This window comes from Cervus canadensis, chromosome 5 (genome assembly GCF_019320065.1).
Source record: "Cervus canadensis isolate Bull #8, Minnesota chromosome 5, ASM1932006v1, whole genome shotgun sequence".
Taxonomy (NCBI): Eukaryota; Metazoa; Chordata; class Mammalia; order Artiodactyla; family Cervidae; genus Cervus; species Cervus canadensis.
The window spans coordinates 84,072,088-84,093,573 of NC_057390.1; the positions used below are offsets into that span (position 1 = coordinate 84,072,088).

General features: G+C 55.2%; 1 long non-coding RNA gene across 1 annotated transcript; it reads left to right on the plus strand.

Moving 5' to 3' along the window:
* The first annotated feature begins 729 nt into the window (after positions 1 to 729).
* LOC122442663 lies at positions 730 to 3,159 on the plus strand. Its single transcript, XR_006269696.1, has 3 exons — positions 730 to 851; positions 1,100 to 1,196; positions 2,699 to 3,159. It is a non-coding gene; the product is annotated as an uncharacterized LOC122442663 (long non-coding RNA).
* The last annotated feature ends 18,327 nt before the right edge of the window (positions 3,160 to 21,486 follow it).

Sequence of the window (21,486 nt, forward strand, 5' to 3'; positions counted from 1 at the left end):
CCACTTGACGGGGCCCACAAACCCCGCTTTTGGTGGCTTGCTCATAGACGCCCACACGTTGGAGGCAGGGCTGGCCCTGGAACCCGAGACTCCTGACCTCAGCATGATGCCAGCCCATCCCATCCGACTGGACTCTCATAGTCACAGTCCTCATCTGCTGCATTTTCCTCGCTTGTGGAGTTCACTTATGGTTTGTTGTATTTAGTCGCTAAGTCGTGTCTAACTCTTTTGTGGCCCCATGGATGGTAGCCTGCCAGGTTCCTCTGTCCATGGGATTCTCCAGGCAAGAATACTGGAATGGGTTGCCATTTCCTTGTCCCGGGGATCATCCCGACCTAGGGATTGAACCTGCATCTCTGCATTGGCAAGTGAATTCTTTACCATTAGCACCACCTGTTATTTTTGATACCAACTGATAAGCATCCAAGCATTTTTCTCAGTTTTAATTTCTAAAACAGTAAATGTCTTCAAATACAACCCCCACACACAAAAAAGCTCTTTTTATTTTTAAGGGTCCGAAGTGAACCTCAGACGCCAAAAATCTGAGATAAGGTGCTTTGCAGAAAAGCCAGGCTTCACTGAGAACAGCTGAGGCCCTGCCTTCACGGCCGTGGTGCCAGGAGGCAGGCAGGGCTCCATGCTCACACCGGGCAACTTTCACATCGAACTCCACCTTCTATGCAAATGGCCTGCCCTCCCCTGCCCCTCCTTCCCCGTCTCAGAGAGCCCTGGGCCTGTCTCCTCTCTGGCAAGCTGTTTACAAGCAGAATGTAATGTGGGCACCAGTATTTATTTCTGAACAATGTGTGAAAAGAGAACAGCAGAATGTAAAGTTCAAGAGTAGATGTGCAGTGAGTAATGTGGGTGTCATCTGGTGGGGCCCAGGGGACTGGAGCCTGTTCTGGGGAGACTTGGGGTACGCCCTTGTGTTGGGAGGTGGGGTGTGCTGCTCCTCGCCTGCCTCTCCCTGGTCCTGCCTCTGTATCTCACTCGAGGCCTTGGGCGTGCGTCGTCTGGGCTCGGCGCCTCTTCAGCTGAAGCAGTTGCAGTGGGTGATTGGTCTTTTCTCCTCCTCATCCTTTCTTCCTTGTCCACACAGCGTGGAGTTTATATTCTCCGACTTCAAGCAGAAAGAGAGCCTGTGTCTCTGAGCCCAAAAGAAAAAGAGTAAAGCGCTTCTAGTGTATTTTTTAGAGGTGAGTCCTTGCAAGGAGCAGTATCCACCTTCTTCCTCGTTCCCGACCACATTTATCCCAGTTTCTCAGCTCCATTCTGGACTCAGAGATGAACAGAACACAGTCCTGCCCATGAAAGTACTCAGACTTGGTCAGGAGCACCTTGGGAGCCAGAGATGCTCAGGGCTCAGAGAGGGTAGGGGTTCAGCTGGGAGGATATGGGAACCATTGCCCAGGAGAGCTGGAAAGTCGAGTCCAGGGTGACCACAAGGGAGTCAATAGGTCATGAAAACGAGGGCAGGACTGTGGGTTTAGGGAGGGCACTCAGTTTTTCTAGAATAGTTTGCTTGCTCTGGTGAGTATTTTTATTTCATTGACCCTGTTGAGCACACACTGTCTCCTGCCAAGTTCATCTTCAGAGAGTCAGAGTAGCCTTGGAAAAGGTTCACTGAGAAGGTTGGGCATGAATTTGCTTAACCTTGAAGGGAGACTAGGGTTTGGGTAAGGGAAGAGGAGCAGGAAAAGTATTTTGAGATTTAGAGATGGTGTGAGAAGCAGGAAGGGTCAGAGCTCGTGGACCGTCTTTGCTGGAGCAGGGGGGCTGTGTGGGGAGCCGGTTTGGGCTACAAGACAGAGGGTCTTGAGTGCCAGGCTCGAGTTAGGGCCTTGCCCTTTGGCCACGGGGAGCCGTGGATGGTCTTTGAGAGGTGGTCTGCCCTGTGTGTGTAGGGATTCTCAGAAGGTGCTGTCCACAGTGATGCCTGGAGGTGGGTGAAGGGGGGACTCTTCAGGAGGTTTCTTCATCAGGGGTCACGGGGAGGGAAGGGTGACAATGGAACATGAAGCACTCGAGAGGCGCAGGGGGCTGCCCGCCGTCGGGTGGTGAGGGAGTGGGCAGAGGGACCGGCGGTGCCAAGTTTTCAGGCTCATGCCAGCATGGTGCAAATACACTGGCGCTTCTTTACGCAGCTGGCGGTACACAGGAGTTTTAAGGAGCACTCGTCTTATTTGGCACTCAGTTCCTGGGAAGAGAGCTTCCCTTGTGGCTCAGCTGGTAAAGAATCTGGCTGCAATGTGGGAGACCTGGGTTCGATCCCCGGGTTGGGAAGATCCCCTGGAGAAGGGAAAGGCTACCCACTCCAGTATTCTGGCCTGGAGAACTCCACGGACTGTAGAATTCATGGGGTCACAAAGAGTCGGGCACGATTGAGCGACTTTCAGTTCATTTCACTTTACTTCCTGGGAAGAATGGGAGGACCATTCTCTGAGGTTGGGAATCAAGTTTAACTCACTTCGAGGCTATTCTTGTTACTTAAGGAAGCAGAAGTAGAATTCCTGGGCTGGGGAATCAAGCAGGGAGACAATGGGCTTACACCCCATGCTGTTTGGGGGCACCCAGCTCCTCCGCGAGCCCCCGGGTGGGCCCCACTTGTGCAATCTCATCCCTAGTGGGTGTGGGCTGGGCCTGGGGACTCGCCTCCCAAGAATTGATGTTGGCAAAAGTGATGGGATGTCACTTCCAGGGTGATGAGGCTCCACGGGGACTGTGACTTCTGCCCTCTTCTCTCGCTCTCGCTCGAGGGGAAGCTGGCGGCCCTGTGCAGAGGCCCATGGGGCAAGGAGTCCACCAGGGCACCAGCCAAGACCAGAGGCCTGCAATAACCACGTGAGTGAGCTTGGGGCCACACCCTCCTCTCGTGGAGCCTGCGGTGACCACAGTCTGTCACCTTGATTGAGAGCCTGGGAGCCAGAAGAACCAGCTAAGCCACTCCCGGATTCCTGACCCATCGGAACTGTGAGGCAATAAATCTGTGTTGGGTTAGGCTGCCAGACTTGAGGACCTGTGTGCCACAGGTGTAGAGGAGCCGATATACCCAAACCCTCTTGACAATGTCTGAGCGCATTGTTCCCAAAGTCAGAGCACATGGGTTTAAATCTTGACTCTGCCGATAGTGAGCTGTGCAAACTTAAGCACATTATTTAATTCTATGAGCCTCAGTTTCTTTGTCTGTAAAATGGGAGTATGACTAACGTCTGTGTCCTGGGGTGATGGTGAAAATTAAGTGAGATAATCCATAAAAATCGATCAAGACAGTGTTAGTGCTCAGTTAAGTATTAGCTACAATTATTAATTATTACTGCTATTATTAGCCTATCCTTTAAGGGCCAACCTGATGCTAATCCCCTATAGTTTCTGTTGTGCTGCTCCCACCCACACTGGTTTCTCCTCTCAGGGTTTTATGGCATCTTGTCTGCACTTTAGACCCTAGTTCTCCATCTAAAACCCCCTGACTTGAGATGGTCTCAGGTCTATACAGAAGGCTGAGTGCTGCAGAATTGATGCTTTTGAACTGTGGAGCTGGAGAAGACTCTTGAGAGTACCTTGGACTTCAAGGAGATCAGCCCAGTCAATTCTAAAGGAAATAAACTCTGAATACTCATTGGGAGGACTGAGACTGAAGCTGAAGCTCCAATACTTTGGCCACCTGATTGGAAGAACTGACTCCTTGAAAAGACCCTGACGCTGGGAAGGATTGAAGGCGGGAGGAGAAGGGGATGACAGAGGATGAGATGGTTGGATGGCATCACTGACTCAATGGACCTGAGTCTGAGTAAACTCCGGGAGTTGGTGATGGACAGGGAGGCCTGGCATGCTGCAGTCCATGGGGTCACCAAGAGTCCGACGACTGAGTGACTGAACTGAACTGAACTGAACAATGGCTGGGAGTGCCGCAGGCATCTAGTGGGTGGGGCTCAGCCCTCCTGCCGGTCACAGACAATAGCAAGGTAAAGCATTACCCAGCTCAAAACTTCAGCCAATTTCACTTTGGGAATAACTGGCCCAGTGGGAGGCTTAGATATTAATCAATTAAACACAGAAGGAGGTGAGACAAAGCATGTTAACTGCTATGAAGAAAATGGTATAGAACTCGGTCCTCTCCTGGGTGGGGTGCAGAGGGGGTGTGATGTAAGGAAGGGGGAAGCAGTGATTGGCTGAAATCAAAAGGCAGGAGTGTGGGGTGAGAAGGGGGTGATGAGGGGAAGTAGAGACAGACAGGTAGACAGACTGGGAGAGAGAGAAGAGAAGTAGGCTGAGGCTGGTTCCCCAGGTCCTGAGAAGCCAAGCTGAGATTTTGGTCTGAGCTTCCTACCTGAGGGTGGTCTAACTGCCTCTGAGATTTTGGGGCTTCCCAGGTGGCTCAGTTGGTAAAGAATCTGCCTGCAATGTGGGAGACCTGGGTTCGATCCCTGGGTGGGGAAGATCCCCTGGAGAAGGGAAAGGCTACCCACTCCAGTATTCTGGCCTGGAGAATTCCATGGGGTCGCAAAGAGTTGGACACGACTGAGCGACCTTCACTTTCACTTCCTACTTGAGGGTGGCTTGACCCCCTCTGAGATTTCTAAAGCTCACCCTGGAAGGATACAGAGGATGGACTGGAGGGCGAGGCTAGAGGAGAGGCCAGTGAGATGGGGCAGTGTGGCCAGGTCCTCAGAAGTGGTACTTGCTTGCACTGGGAGATTGCGATGAAGAGAGAAGACCAAGGGGATGGGTTGGCCAGATGCCTGGAGGGATACAGGTCTGGGGGAGATTAGATCTGGGGCCAAGAGGGAGGATGGAGGCAAACAGGACCAGGTGACCGGGGTTGGGGGGTGTGGCATTCGGTAAGTTACAGTTGCTGGGAGCAGAACAGGTCTGGCAGGAAGTGGTCTGTTGGGTTCTGGATGAAGAACCAAGGAGGCGTGTGGAGCGGAGTTGGGTTCTGATGCTGAGGCGGGCAGAGCAGCAGCCTGGGTGGAGGCAAGTTTGGGACAGGCTGGTAGATGTGGAGTGGAGAAGGCAATGGCACCCCACTCCAGTACTCTTGCCTGGAAAATCCCATGGACAGAGGAGCCTGGTAGTCTGCAGTCCATGAGGTCACTAAGAGTCAGACACGACTGAGCGACTTCACTTTCACTTTTCACCTTCATGCACTGGAGAAGGAAATGGCAACCCACTCCAGTGTTCTTGCCTGGAGAATCCCAGGGACGGGGGAGCCTGGTGGGCTGCCGTCTATGGGGTCGCACAGAGTTGGACATGACTGAAGTGACTTAGCAGCAGTAGCAGGTAGACGTGGAGAGGGTGCAGAGGCCCCTGGAGTGGGCTGGTGAAACCCTCTTGGGGGAGGCACACCCCTGCCTAAGGCTCGAGGCAGCCTGACCGCCCACAGCAGAGGAAAAAATGCCCAGGCAGGGAGAGTAGAAAAAGAAGACTGCGGAGGGTTGGCAGGAGAGGGAGCCACCACGGAAGGCGAGCTGGGTGGTCTGCAGCACCCAGAGATGTCGGTGGGAGCTGGTGAGGGGGCTGAGGCTGTAGCCCTGGGTGGACCCAGGGGCAGGAGGGAGGGGCAGTGGGGACCGGCCTGGCAGCACTCTGAAGGAGCGTGTGAGGGGAAGGGGGGTACGCAGGGCTGCGGGGAGACGGCTGCTCGAGCAGCGGTGGGTGGGCATGGCTCTAAGTGCTCCTGATGAACGAGAGCCACGTGCAAGCCCTCAGGTGTGTGCCGAGGTAACAGCTATTACTGTGTGGGCATTGTTACCACACCACCCTTATCCTCATACGGAGGGTGGCGCTTCTGGGCCTCGCTTCACGCGGGAGGCCCAGCGTAGGTGGGTCACTTGCCCAAGGCCACCCAGCCTAGTAAGAGCAGTCAGGACCGAATCAAGTTCAATGGGTGAGCGGTGGTTACCCAGAGTCTGACTGAAAGCACTGTTTTCTCCCTTAGCACGCTGCTTGGCGTCTCAGCGATCGTGGCCGTGCATGGGAGCTGGTGGAAGCAGACCCTGCCATGTCTTTCCAAAGTCCACGTTGGGTGAGCACACTGCCCAGGGTGGGGGTATTGGCACCATGAAGACTGGCACAAATCAAAGCCACTTTCCAATCCCCTGCGGAGCTGGTTGTTCAACATTTACTAATGCAGCACACCGCTTACTCCGAGGACACAGAGGTGAACTGGTATAGAAGCCGTCCATTCCCAGACCAACATTCTGTCTTGGACAAATGGCCCAAAGGCCTCTGGCTCCCTTGGAGGGTACTGCTCCTCTGTCCTACAGTTGGGAGGTCTTCTACCCATCAGAGACCACCAGGGGACAGGGGGACTCTGATTGCTGGGGTCTGGGGGTCAGGAGAGAGCCCTGAGGGCCATTGGCTGCTGGCTTGAGCCGGACCGCCCGCCTGCCACCTGCTTCTAGGGCAGCTGGCCTCCTCCGCCTGTCCCAGCCTGCGGTGTCTTTCCTGCCATCACTTGGCCCTCCCAGGGCACAGGCATTGGCCCCGGGGTGTAACACGAGACTCAGACTTTCAGAGCTGTCCCTTGTCACCGCCAAACCATAGCGTGGTTTAAATAAGGACAGGAAAAGAGTTTTCAGAAGAGGGGACCTGCCTCCTGCCTCTGGGTGAGCCCTCCGAGCTGTGAGCCAGCTTAGAGAGCGCCTCCCCGGGGCCAGGCTCCTGCAGACCCTCCCCCACCACCACCAGCCTGCCCCAGAGAAGGCTGCTGAGTTTGCTCCACTTCAGAGATGGGGGAACTGGGGCGCAGAAAGAGGAAGCGACCTGCCCCAGGGCGCACGGAACAGCGAGTGGCAGATCTGAGATTTAGCCTGGGCAGGTTCCGAAGTTCAGGCGTTGCGCCCGCGCCCCAGCTGTGGGTCTCAGACTCCGGTCCTCTCCGTGGCCATGGGTCACATGGACTCTGGACTGTCAGGGGGCCGCCACCGCCTCCTCCAGGCCGGGCAGACTGTGGGGGGTTGGGGTGCCGTGGCCTCCCCTTCCCGCCTTCTGGGCCTGGCTGCTGCGGCTGTGCCCCGGGGCCCCGTGTCCCAACCTGCAGCCTACAGCGCCCACCCCCACGTGACCCATGAGCTCCTATATTTCCCCATTCAGCTGATGGTGAGTGCTGAGCTATTTTAAGCCCACATGGAAGTATTTTTTTTTTTCCTAAGGACCATCTGCTACCGGCCCCAGCTCAGATGATACAGTTAGAATCTACCCACAGCATCCTCTCCCGCCTTCAGACAGTTCCAGGAACAAGGGTGAGTCAGTCGCCCAGCTGAACTGCATCTTGCTAGAGACGGGGAGACGGGCCCGAATTGGGGCCAGCAGAGGGGGCCGCTCTCACCCCTGAGGCAGGTGCCCTGGGTTGCTCCTCAGAGCCAGGAAGGCGACCCCCGCCCCTTGCAGCGTGCCTCCCTCAGGAGAGGCAGACAGAGGCCTGGGAATGCCCACATCGGCCCTTCTCAGCCCAGCCTCTTTTTCCCTGGGAGTCGGAGACCCAGTTCAGGAGTTCAAGTGCAGAGCTGGAGCTTGTCCAAAGATATCCCCGAGGAGCCGGTGGCCAGAGTGTCACCCTGCTCCGGCTGTCTGTGGAAGGACCCCTGGGTCTGCTTTGGGGTGCAAAGACGTTCGGTTCCCTCTCACTGGGCCGCCTGGCCTGACGTCTGCCCCAGGCTGTGGGAGGATGTTACTAGATACTAACTGCAGGCCCCCACTCTCAGGTCTCCTCACCTCCCCGTCTCTCTCCCGCCCTTCCAGCACCTACAGGCTCTCCCTGTGAGTGGAGGATATTGAACTTGGTGCCCAGCATGGAGACTGCAGTCAGACCTTGAATTAGGGCTCTGTCCTTCATAAGCTCACGACCCAGGGCGAGGTGGGCTAATTCCGCGAGCCTCAGTTTACCCATCTGTAAAACGGGGGTGTGATCCGACCCACCTACCTAGCGCATTAAGCTGGGTAATGTATGGAAGGGTTTGCGTGCTGCCCGGCCATTGATGCCTCTGTCATGATATATTTGAGAGGGTCTGTCCCTTGAATTGGCCAAGAAACTTGAAGAGTGTTTGCAAGCGTTGAGTCTGCACACTGTGTGTAGAGCGGAGCTTCTTTACCTCCTGTGCTAAGTGGGGCCAGGCCCTTTACTCCCGGCAGTGGGTCGTTTTGCAGCAGGGACCCTGGGTAAGAAATGCGTGTGGGCCTTCGCGGCCTTGACCTTGACAGGGTAGCCCCGGGCCGGCTGTTATTTCATCACCGGCCCCACCGGCCAGGACCGTTGCCTCTGCTGCTGCTGAAGGCAGAGCCTGGAACTCCCAGTCAGGGGTTTTTCTCAGCTTCCTCCTCCTTCCTGGCCACTTCTTCCCCCTCCCTCTGGGGCCGCGGGCCCTCCCAGTCGGGCCGCCCGTGCGCCTCCCGTGGTCGTGACCCCACAGCTGAGTCCCCCGGCGTTATCGGGGGCCCGCAGTCCTCCGTGGCCCCCGGGGTGCCCCGTGAGCGGGCGTGGGGCTGCGGCCTGACGGCTCGACTTCCTGTCGCAGGGTCTCTCTGCTGCGGCTCTGCGGAGGCCTACAGTTTATCTGTGGTCAGTGCTCGCACCCATTTCCTGCCAGCTGCTACTGGTTTTTCAGTCAGCTCTGCCAGCTCCGGGAACTGGGGAAGGACTGGGCTGCGTGATTCACCGGCCCCGGGCCCATGGGGACGCTGCCCTGGTGCCAGGGGGCATCTCCCCGGCGCGCGGAGGGACGGCACCTCCGCTATCCCTGCGGGCCGTTCCCGCGAGTGAGATGCAGAAAAACACCGCACATTCATTGCCAACCGAAAGCTGAGGCTGTGTGTGTGTGTGCGTGCGTGTGCATGTGTGGGGCCCGGGCGTGTGTGTACGTGTGTGTGGTCTACGGGAATTTTTTCTGAGTGCACCCGTGCCGAAGGACAGGGTGTCATGTTTGGAGGAGTCAGAACGTAACTCTAAGCTGGGCGCTGGCGCTCTGGCGGGGAGCCCCGGGCGCCCTCTGAGGTACAGCCAGGTGAGCTGGCAGTGCCCGGATGAGGACATGGTAGTCACATTTGAAATTGTATTTCCTGGCATTTCAGAAAGTGCAGAGAAAAATCCCCCACTGTAGCAAATGACTCCTTCAAGTAGAAAACTGAGAATGTGCTCATTCATTTTTTTTTTTTTTCCATGCTGTGATCAGAGGGTTTTCTTTCATTAATTTTTTTGGAGTATAGCTGCTTTACAATATTGGTCAGTTCCTGCAGTACAGCAACGTGAATCAGCTATACGTGTCCATCTATCCACTCTTTTTAAGATTATTTTCCCATATAGGTCATTTCAGAGTAGGGAGAAGGGTTCCTGATGCGAGAAGGGGGCCACGGAGGGTGAGTTGGTTGGGTGGAATCATCAATTCAATGGACACGAGTTTGAGCAAACTCCAGGAGACGGTGAAGGACAGGGAAGCCTGGCATGATCAGTCCACAGAGTCACCAAGGGTCGGGCACAACCGAGCGACTGAGCAACAGCAAGGTCCTCATTAGTTATCTATTTTATACACAGGAGTGTGTGTGCATCAGTCCTGGTCTCCCAAGTGATCTCACTTCCCCATTGCCCTCTTGGTAACCACAAGTTTGAGCCAGAGTTTTGAAGTTGTCCCAAATGTTGGTAAGCCTCATGTGTGTCTTTAATTGGCTAGATGGTCACTTCTCAAACTCGGAGAGGCCACGGTGGCCAGCGGCAGTATTCCTGGGAGCCTGTGTGAATGCAAAACCTCCAGCCTGGGACTCCTGGAGGTCCAGTGGTTAAAACTGGGTGAGGGCAGGGTTGAGGGTTCATTCCCTGGGTGGGGTACTAAGATCCCACATGCCTCATGGCCCCCAAACCAAAACACAGAACAGAAACAAAACCTCCAGCCAGACTGGCCTCCTGAGCCCACCCTCTGAGTGTTGGTCTCAACGTTACCTGCCTCTGTAGGTCATCTTTCTCACCATCAAGCCTGGGGAGACGCAGATCCTGTTGGTAGATATTATTAATTTTCCTGATAGACAAAGTTGTCAAGAGTGAAAATGATGCTCTAGTGCAGAATTAAATGATTCACTCCACAATCAGACAGTTAAGAATCTGCCTGCAATGCAGGAAACCCGGGTTCAATCCCTGGGTTGGGAAGATCCCCTGGAAAAGGGAATGGCAACCAGCTCCAGTATTCTTGCCTCGAGAATTCCATGGAGGGGAGTCTGGTGAGCCACAGTCCATGGGATTGCGAGAGTTGGACATGACTGAGCGACTAACACTTTCACTTTCACACATAGTTACTACCTCCCTTTTGGGTACCAGGTTCTGTGCTGGACATGGCAAGGGACCACTGGCATCAGGGCCTAAGGGATCCCGGCCGGGGGGAGGCAGGTAAAGTTAGTAAGGATGCTGCCTCTTCTGGAGATGCTCCCTTGTCAGACGTGGGCAGGGTGCTTGGGAGGGGCTTCAGGAGCAGGGGGTGAGGCCTAAACTCTTCCATCAGGATAGGAAGTAGAGGAAGGTGAGGGTGGATGTTGTATAGAATACAGTGTTGCTAGGTTTGGGATTCATCCCAGCGCTGATACTGTGTGTGGTGGGCTCAGACAAGTTCTGACATTTCCCTAAGCCTTGGCTTTCTCTTTTGTGTAATGGGCCGAATGCTATTTCCTTTAAAGCTTGTTTTGAGACTTACATGAGGTAATAGATGCCACATGCTTAGCACAGCCCTCACTAATCTCTATAAAGATGATAACAATGATTGCATCTGAGGGCAGTGGAGAGCCCTCAGGTGTGCGGTTTTTAGCCGGTCAGTGGGGTGAGCAGAATATTGTAATCATTCCTAGAAAGGCCTGGTACCTTTAGGCAGAGAGAAGCTCTTTGTTGAGCGTAAGACACACCATTAGTATTTCAAGCTATAATCAAGCTTAAAATGTGCCTGAGAAAATATGTTAAATCCTAAAAAGCACTGCCCTTCCTCCATCCATCATCATATTTTTGGATCCTAAGATCCGCCAAAAGCAGAATCTGAGCACTCTCCAAAGCACCATGCCTTTGGATTGAGAACAAAACCACAGACAACACGTTTTTATTTTTTCCCTCTTAAAAAGTCCCAAGGCCCAGATTACAAGAAAACCTTGGCTTTCCAAGCCTGTGCCTCTCGGGGTGGCCTACACACCCCGCTGTCCTCAGGCGGGACTGGCTCTGGACATCCCGACGCCTGTGGTCCCCTTTCTGCACACACTGGCCAGAGTGGCTCTGGGCAATGCTAAGCGGATGGTTGACCAGGATGGGTTCTTTTCAAAGACAGAAAACCCAGGGAGAGAGGAGAGAAGTGGGTTCTAGGGAGGCGAGCCCTGGGGAGCCACTGCTACCCCCCAGGATGTTCTGGGACCGCTCCACCTTAATCCCCTCCCCTCTGAAGGCAGCCTCTGCACAGAAGTGCTTGGTGCATTCTACACGTGCCTGCTAGGCACTCTCACGCCTCTGCTCAGAGCGCTTCTCTGGTGGAAGGGGTGGGATTCGGCAGGTCCTGGCTCCAAGGCGGGGACGAGATCTGGCTAGAGTGAACCGAGGTCCTCACCTGGACCCTGCAGAGCCTGACACGGCCACCTTGGCTCCCCGACAGCTTTCCTTTCTGGCTTAGGGCTTTCTTCCTGGACAGTTTTCTGCGGTGTCGGAAGGAGGGGGATGTTTCAGGTGCGGCACCTCCGCGCACCCGGATGCCCACATTTGGAGGTGACGCAGGCCAGCAGGTGTATGTGCAGAGAGGCGCGTGCAGCTGCTGCTCCCACATCAAAGGCGCGAGGCCCAGTGTGGGGGTCCACAGGAGCGGGCGCTATTCCTGGCCCGGCACTGACTGGCTGTGATACGATGCCTGCCACTATCTCGCTGCACCATCTCTGAAACAGGGCAAGATCAAACTTTCCTGGTTCTATAAAACTCATGGGCAAACCGCCTCGCTGGTCAGGAACCTGGCCTGTCTACTGGGCCCCGGGGCCAGACCCTCCTGTTGCCTCCCTGAGGTTTTCTGAGGATCCATCTGCACTGTCTCCATGCCATCTCTTGCTGTTGTACTAAGTCGTGTCTGACTGACGCTGACTCTTTGGACTGCAGCACGCTAGGCTTCCCTGTCCTTCACTCTCTCCTGGAGTTTGCTCTAGTTCGTGTCCTTTGAGTCAGTGATGCCATCCAACCATCTCATCCTCTGCTGCCCTCTTCTCCTCCTGCCCTCAGCGTTTCTCAGCATCAGGGTCTTTTCCAGTGAGTCGGCTCTTTGCATCAGGTGGCCAAGTATTGGAACTTCAGGTTCAGTCTCAGTCCTCCCAGTGAATATTCAGGGTTGATTTCCTTTAGGATGGACTGGTTTGATCTCCTTGCAGTCCAAGGGCTTCTCAAGAGTCTTCTCCAACACCACAGTTCGAAAGTATCAGTTCTTCAGCATTCAGCCTTCTTTATGGACCAAGTCTCACATCCCTACATGACAACTGGAAAAACTATAGCTTTGACTATGTGGAGAGGAGGTGATCCCACTAGGAGAAGTGTTCCTGGTTCCTAGTGAAAGCAAACTTGTGGCTCTCACAGCTCCTGTCTGGCCTCCCAAGTGCCATTCCCAACTCCCAGTCAGGTCTTGCCATTGTCCTGATTAACTCCCACTAAGAACAGATGGGCAGAGACATCCAGGCCTCCTTCTGTCCCCTGCCCACCCGCTCTGACTTGACGTATACTTGCCAGCCGCATGTGGCAGCTCTAAGTTCCTTGGTCAGGCCAGGTCTTTTTCAAGTCTCAGGGCCTTTACAAATGCTGTTTCCTCTCTGCCTGTCCTTTCCCAGCTCAGCAAACTTCTCTTCATCCTTCAGAACCCAGCTCTGGGATTATCCTCACCGGGGAGCCTTCCCTGATCCCTATACTCCCCCATCCTCAGGCTCCACTTCAGGGGGTATGGGGCACCCCGAGGCTTGCTCCTCATCATCTCCCAGGGCAGACTGGCTGGAGTGCATCTCTACTTGGGGGAGCAGGAGTGACTGTGCCTCATTGCACTTTACTGCCAGACTTCTCCCTCTCAGAGGGAGGTCTGGAGTCCCTGTCCCAGGAAACCCAGGGTAGAAAGGCTGGAAGCAGGAAGGACAGCTGTCAGGAGGCTGGAGATGGGTGGAGATGACTTCAGACTTACATTAGTTTGGGGCTTGAGAGGAAGGATCACGGGGAGTTCAGCACAAGCCATTCTGACTGTGGTTCAGCTGCTCCCTGCTGTGTGTGTGCTCCCTGCTGTGTGTGTGCTCCCTTCTCTGTGCGTGCTCCCTTCTCTGTGTGTGCTCCCTTCTCTGTGTGTGCTCCCTCTCGGTGTGTGCTCAGCCCCTGCTGGTGCCTCCAGGAGCCCAGGGACTGTTCTCTGAAGGTGAGGAGGGTGCTGGCGGTGGGGGGCGGGGTGCCTGCAGGGCCCTCACTGACCTTCAAGCACAAGGCCGCCCAGTCGGGGCTTAGTTGGAGGAGCAGGAGTGTAGGGAAGGGGCTGCCCGTGACCTCATGCCAGGGCTCCCATGCCTGCATTGAGCTGCCGCCTTCAGGAAGCCAAGGAGGCCGTGAGAAAGGAGAGGCCCTCTTGAACAGCAGATAAAGATGGGGAGGGAGGCGCTGGCAGCCCATCTGATTCCTGCCTGGGGCTGATGACTGGTGACATTCAGATAGCTCCCTGGGTCTGGTTTTTCCTGTTCCTGAAGTCTCCGCAGTATGCACATGTGCAGGGGTTGGTCAGAAGTGGTTGCTGGGGAGTGTTGCTCGTGTGCATGGGTATGTGTGTATATGTGTGTGTGTACAAGTATACGTGCATGTGTGTGCACGTATGTGTACATGTGTGTGTACGTATGTGTACATGTGTGTGTGTGCGGGCATGCTGTCTCTGTTTAGAGAAACAGGAAATTCAGGATTTGTATCAGCACCACATCCCAGGCTGCCCTGCTTCCTAGAAAGGAGGGGCAGATAACATGGGGCCTGACCAGAAGGGAGGGGCTCGTGGTCTGGCTTTGTCCCAGGGCAGCGTCTGGCCCCTGGGCGTCCGCTTTCTTTTCTTCTAGAAGAGGCCCGAACACTTGCCTGGAAGAAGCCAAGTGGGGAGCAGGCTTGGCTCAAGAAAGCGCTGAGTCTTGCTGGGGTTGCACATCCTGGTCACCTCTCTCCCGGGCCACCAGTGAGAGGGACAGGAAGGTGGCTCTGAAGGGAGGGGATGACAGAGGACGAGGAGGGGCTGGGACAGCATGGAGGGTTGGGACCTCGGAGCTGGAGTCTCAGGGTCCAGAGTTCAAGGCAGGGGGAGCTGGGAGCCAGTGGTGGGGGTGCGGGGGGCTGCTATTGCCTTCACAGCCCAGGAAAGAGGCCTCGGGCCTTGATTGGCTGGTCCAGCGGCCATGGTGCTCACCTGCTAGACTCCCAGCCTCCCGGCTGGTGACCTTCATTCAGGGAATCCTGGACACCCTGCCCTGGATCTGGGCCTGGACACCCAAGGAGGCTGGCACTCTGCCCACTCACCTGGGCCGCCCCTCAGAGTGGGGCCCTGTTGTAAGCACACCTGGGCCTGGTGTGGGCTCCTTGGAGCTTCCCGCCGGCACTCAGCCCTCAGGTCTCCCCGCAGGCCCGCCCTGCCTCCAGGGTCCCTCCGAGCCCTGACCTCGGTGTCCCAGGAAGGGGGCCCAGGCACGGCTAGAACAGCTCACACTGCAAAGTCTGTGCACTGGTCCCCACCCCCTACCCCAGCTTGTTCCACTTTTAAAAATAGCTAATGAGGAAATTAATTTTGTCACCCAGATGTATTCCGTAAAAACATGTCAGGGTAAGACAATTAACCTCTGTACCGAGAAGTCCTTCCCAAATTAATGAAGTTAATATTTGTAGATGTTGAAACATTCATCTGGGGACAGGGGCCACAGAAGCAGCACTCCCTCCAGGCAGAGTAAGAGAGACACCCAAAGAGAAGGGGAGAGAGATAGGGACAGACAGACAGACAGACAGACACACAGACAGTGAGAGATGGAGAGACAAACACGGAGCAAGAGATAGACACAGACAGACAGACACACAGCAGAGAGCGATGAAGAGATGAACACGGAGTGAGTTAGACAGACACAGAGAGATAGAGACCAGAGACAGATGCAAGAAGCAGACACACACAGACAAAAGTATACACTGAGCGAAATAACTGGGGCGGGAATGGGGGGAAGATAAGGAGACAGGAAGGAAAGAGAGCAATACTGACAGAATGAGAGGGAGAGAGAGGAGAACATGTGTTTAGAGGAAGGAGTGAAAGTTGCTCAGTCGTGTCTGACTCTTTGTGACCCCATGGACTACATAGTCCATGGAATTCTCCAGACCAGAATACTGGAGTGGGTAGCCTTTCCCAGGAGATCTTCCCAACTCAGGGATCGAACCCAGGTCTCCTGCATTGCGGGCAGATTCTTTACCAGCTGGGCCAGCAAAGAAGCCAAAGAATACTGGAGTGGGTAGCCTATCCCTTCTCCAATGGATCTTCCCAACCCAGGAAATGAACCAGGGTCTCCTGTCTTGCAGGCGGATTCTTTACCAGCTGAGCTACCAGGGAAACCCTCAGAGGGAACAGGGCTATAATATTTTCCGAGAATTTCCAAATATTCCAGATACTCAGCAGCAGTAGGTTTGGGAGCAGGAGAAGACTTCACAAACTAAAGCACAGGATGAAAGGAGTTGGGTATTTTTCACACGTGGACTTTTCTAGCCCACTTGGATTTGGTCTTTTCTCTGCTCAAAGAGTTTGGATTCTTTTTTTCATCAGAGGCAGCCAGGGAGCCCTGGGTCATGGCCAGTAGGAGAGGGCTGGGTTGTCACTGTACATGTTTCTCTGGGTTCCCTGGAGGGTCACCTGGCTGGAGACACTGTCAGGTTTAACCTCCACTCCTGATGAGAGCCCTCCTTTGTCTCTCCCACTTTTACCTGGCGGACCCCCAGGGATGACTGTCCCCTGGAAGAGGTCTACCTCTGCCCGAGCTGGGTCTTTTCATCCCAGGCTGGGTCTGGAGAGGAAGAACAGGTGGCCTCATGCCAGAGAGAGGGACAGGTCAGGATGTGGGAAGGCCGGTGCCCCCGTAGGCAGGGCTCAGCGTCGTCAGACCCTTGAGCTTCTATCCCCTGCAGCCTCGGCCTGATCGGAGGAGCGCCAGCTAAGGAAGCAAATCCTGACCTGGTGCTCCTGGAGCTCGGATTGAAATGGAAACTTCTGTGGGGGACTCTGGGCCTTGGAGCCGTTGGGGGTGCGGGGGAACGGCTGAGGGGCTAGGTGAGCCCTCGGGGTTCCACCATCTCTAAGGCTGAAGTCCCAGCCCTGCTTCTGAGGTGCTGACAGGCAGGAGACACAGGGTTTCCAGAGGCGAGACTTGGCCATCAGACCCCAGCCTAAGACGCTTTGCTCTTGACCCTTTCTTTCTTAGTTTCTCCCAACTAGGTGAAATGCAAACGGGACAGGAAGCATTCATCGTTCGTATTCCCTTAAATCACCTGTTCTGGGGAGCAAAGGTCAGGACTGAGGGCAGGGCTCATGTCGCTGTGTGGGGCCTTTCCATTGGGTGAGACTCGTGGGTGGGACTGTGCTTCTTTCTAGAAAACCCAGGAGTGGTGACCATGGCTGGACAACGGCAGGCCCCAGAGCCCCGCTGGGCTGCCACTTTGGGAAGCTGGGGGGAGAGTTGAGGCCAATGGGGAGGGTAGCCAGGCACAGGCAGGCCCGCCTGCTTGTTTCTACACTTGACATTGTGCTCTCGGGTCACAGACAGAAGCGAGAGAGAGACTGGGTATCTCGTTGGACTTCTGTCTAATCTCATCTTCCCAGGCAGCGACAGGCTTGCAGATCCCAGGGAAGTGATAGATGGCATCTATCTGGAGCTCCATGAGGCCGTTGCTCGCCCCTGTGTGACATTCTTCCCGCCCTGGATCTCTGGTTCTGAGCTGGGTGGACCAGGGCCTCCAAGTGCCAGCCACGGCCAAAGGGCTCCGGGGGACGTCCCAGGGCCCAGGCCCGCCGAAGGTGTCACCACACCCGGGACCAAGGATGGAATCTTGTCGGGTTTTGCTGAGAACTGCCATGTGGGTGGGGTGACCTAGGCTCTGAGTCCACGTTGCTCGCCGGGAATGGCAGAAGTGGTGGGAAACAGAGGTGAGCAGGCCTGTCTGCTGCGTGCCTTTCCTAGGCCTGCTCTGGGCTGGGCTCTAGGTCATCTTATTCTTTTGTCCAAAGTCGGAGCTGTGGTAACATGGGGAGAAAGGAGCCTAGGGATGCCCCCCGGACTTCTGCATCGATCTCTGTGCCAACCACAGGCCTCCCACCCCCAAACCCATCCCCCCAGAGAGAGGGAAAGCCCCAATTAAAGCATGAGGGGCGTTTGGGAGATGCTGAGACTTCGGGTGCGTGTTAACGTCTGCAGGTTCATGAGTGCTTTCACAGTATGAGGGCTTCTCTCCTAAGCTCTGGACAGAACTCTGGAAACAGGTTCAGATGCAGCTTGAAGGGCTGTGCTAGAGGCAAAGAAGAGGGTTTTCCAGCAGAGCTTAGCTCTGCAGAAGCTCTGAGAGTCGGGCAGGTTCTCCCTGTGGCCATAAGTTGTACCTTGAAGATGGTGGTTGGGGGAGGCCCTTGCTCTTGAGGGCATCACCCGGGCTGCCCACAGGTCTGAGTGCCAGCCCAGTCACCCGGCCAGTCTAGACCCAAGTTTCCCATCTGTGTATTAACACACCAACATAGGCCTCGTGGGATCAGAGGGATTCATGTATGTAAGTGAAATCGTTCAGTCGTGTCTGACTCTTTGCCACCCCATGGACTGTAGCTCGCCAGACTCCTCTGTCCATGGGATTTTTCAGGCCAGAATACTGGAGTGGGTTGCCATTTCCTTCTCCAGGGCATCTTCCCAACCCAGGGATTGAATCCAGGTCTCCCACATTACAGGCAGACCCTTTACCCTCTGAGCCACCAGGGAAGCCCATGTATGTAAAGGCATGCTTTTAGTTCAGAAACTCCAGGTGAATGCTGCTGCCCCAGTGCACACGCGTGTGCCCGAGCAATGGCTCTGGCCTGGGTGAACCCCCGCATGTTTCTGGGGGCGCTCTGTTCCTCTCTGTTCCTACTTCCCGTGCACCTACCAGTGCAGAGCAAAGCCCACCTGGCCTGGGTTGAATTCCTGGAGCCCGGAGCCTGGAGGACGGCCCGCTGAGGACCCTGCTGGCCTCCCGTCCTGCCCTGTCTCACCCCTCTGAGTAGGAGGAGAGGATTTCTCATGGAACAGGAGGAGAAGGGGACGCAGCTGGCTTCACAGGGGAGAAGATCAGCAGTAGAACTGTGTCCACAGTCAGAGAGCCCCTCCTCCCTCTATAGCTCACCAGGGTGGACCGCAGCCTCTGGGTCCCCCAGGGAGTGAGGCTTCATTGACGCCCTTGGTTCGTCAGGCCCTGCTCAGAGGATGCTGGGGACCCAGGGAATTTCTGGTGCAGTGTCTCTAGGCCTGGGCTCCCCCCTCACACCCAAATCCCTCTGCAAAGGCTGCCTTGCCTTCTGCAGCCTCCCTCCACTTTCTGGGCAGGTCTGGGTTCACGGAGGACAGAGCCCTCCTCTACCTCCTGCCCTGGCTGATCCCCAAGGCTGGTCTTTGCCTCTGTGAAGGGTTAATTCACAGCCACACGGGGCAGAGGGGCAGTGACAGAAGGGTGAGCAGTGGGGAAGTGGCAGCAGTTAGAGAACCCTCCCAGGACTTGGCAGCTGGGGCCCCAGTTCCTGAATTCTCCTGCTGTGAGCCCCTGGCTGCCCTTCCACCCGGCGGAGGGCATGACACCCCTGACTCAGCTCCCGCTACAGGGGTGACCATGGTCAGGGGTCAGCTGCACGGCCAGGCCGCTCGGGACTGGATGTCTCCTGCTCGGGGAGGTCAAGAGACAAGTTCTAGGCCAAAGTTCACTGGGTCAGTGGTGTTGACTCTTTGCGACCCGGTGGACTGTAGCCTGCCAGGCTCCTCTGTCCATGAGATGCTCCAGGCAAGAAGACTGGAGTTGGTTGCCGTTTCCTCCTCCAGGGGGATCTTCCCAACCCAGAGGTCGAACCCAGGTCTCTTTTTTTTTCCCCCAGCCTAGGTCTCTTCTGTCTCCTGCATTGGCAGGCAGGTTCTTTACCACTAGTGCCACCTGGGAACCCATAGGCTCTTGATGGGGGCACAGAACTAGGCCCCACTCTGGCAGTACAACCTTGGCAAAGTCCTTCATCCCCTTCCCCAGGTTTCCTCACCTGTAACCCGGGGGTTGTCATAGCTACCAGGTTGCTGTAACAAAGTGTCCCAGACAAGGGGGCTTAAACAGTGAGATGTGCCCTCTCATAGCTCTGGAGGCTTCAGTCTGGGATCCAGGTGTCGGCAGGGCTAGTTCCTTCGGAGGCCGGTGAGGGAGGCCCTATTTGAGACCCCTCCCCTCCGCTGTTGCTGGGGGCTTGCTGAGTTTTTGTGCCAGCTTGTATTCCACGGGCTTTAAAAGCATCCCACCTACCCCTGAGGACCCAGCCCCTGGACCTGCCTCCATCTGTCAGTCTTGATGCCGGCTGACCCACAGCAAAGCCAGATGCCCACTCTCAGCCTCCAGCCCAGGCCCCCAGTGCTCCTGCCTTGCTCCGGCATCCCCTCCCTGTCCCACCCTTAGCTGGACCTGCTGGTCCATCTTCAGCCTGTTGTTATTACTGTTTAGTCACTCAGTCGCGTTCAACTCTTTGTTACCCCATGGACTGCAGCACGCCAGGCCTCCCAGTCCATCACCAACTCCCTGAGTTTACTCAAATTCATATCCATTGAGTCAGTGATGCCATCCAACCATCTCATCCTCTGTTGCCCCCTTCTCCTCCCACCTTCAGTCTTTCCCAGCATCAGGATCTTTTCCAACGAGTCAGCTCTTGGCATCAGGTGGCCAAAGTATTAGAACTTCAGCTTTAGCATCAGTCCCCCAGCCTATTGACTGTTGAACCCTCCCCAACCCCTGAGTGGAGGTAGGCTTTGGGAAGGGCTAGGGTCTGAGGTGGGGGTGCTGTGTGTTGTTGGGTGGGCTGATGCAGCTCTAGGGTGCAGAGGACAGGCCTACATGGTCCCCACTACCCTGTCGCTGTGCTGAGACTGACCTCATGGCTGACTCCGAGAAAGGGGAAAGAACTAGCCGGATGGCCTGGCTGGGTCCGGCCCTGAACTTGATCACAGCCCGACCACGCTCAGGATGTGCATGCAGAATGGAAGGTCTGCCTGTGTGCGGCTGTCTCTACCTGTGCCACTTGGCATTGGTCATCCCGTGGAAGTTGCTTTGGATCCAAGCAGCTGATACATCTCATTAGTTCTGCCCTCCAGCTGACAAGTGGCGGCCCCTCTGATGACAGGATGGGTCCCTCCCAAGTGCTTCTGTCTGGCAAGGCTGAATATTAATTATCTCCCTTTATTTCATGATTTTTCATGGGCACGGGGTGTAATCACATCACGGAGTGAGAAGTCGGTGCTGAGAGATATGAAAAAGTGGGTAAATTGGAGTGAGCTGCCCTTGACCCTGAAACATGGGAGAGATGGTTGTCGTCCAGGTAGTGAGAGTCAATTCCTAGGCAGGTTGATAAGAAGTCCGGGTCCTCGAGGAGGAGAAAGGGGTCTGGAGCTCTCAAGGTGGAGAAAAGGACAAACTTTTTTTTTTTTTTAAAGCTCAGAGTTGATGATTACACAACAAAGCAACTGGGCTTAAACTCTGTACTAAGGATTATATAACAATAATGTATCCTGCTTGAGGACATGTTTCTCCTTCTTGAGAACCTTCTGACTAATCCTGTTATCTTAAAATGTATATTATGGGAGTGGGTCTGGTAAGATCTTTCTATTGTTAGTTCTAATCCTGTCATCTTAAAATGTAAATTGTGGGAGTGGGTCTGGTGAGACCTTTATAACCCTGAGACATTCTTTTGATTTATTGTTAATAACCAATTGAAAAGTATATAGCTCCCTTGCTAAGACTAGCGAGTGGGGCACTCCCTGTCCCCCTTCTGATGTCTACGAGAGAAGCCTTCTCTGTCCCTTTTTACACTTTAATAAAACTCTGCTATACAAAAGCTCTTGAGTGATCAAGCCTGGTCCCTGGTCCCTGGTCCCGAAGCTAAATCTTCTTCAGAGATCACGAATCCGAAACTATCGGGAGTGGGCTCCTTTGTTCCCGGGGGCGCCTCTGGGCTGTGCTTGGTGTGCGGCCCTAGCCCCAGCTGGAGCTTCAGGCTGGAAGGGAAGGGAGGCGGTCTTCTCAGTCAGGCAGCTCAGGAGAGATGCTCCTTTAGGACCAGAGAGGCAGAGATGGTTCATACATGACAAGCCCCAGAAGATCCTGGCGCTCCAGGTGATCATGGTTGAACAAGCATCCACAGGGAACCCAGGATGCTCCAACCAGCCCTGGAGAAAAGGGTCAGAAGATGCGGCCTGATGTGTGTGTGGTCTCTGTTTAAAGGT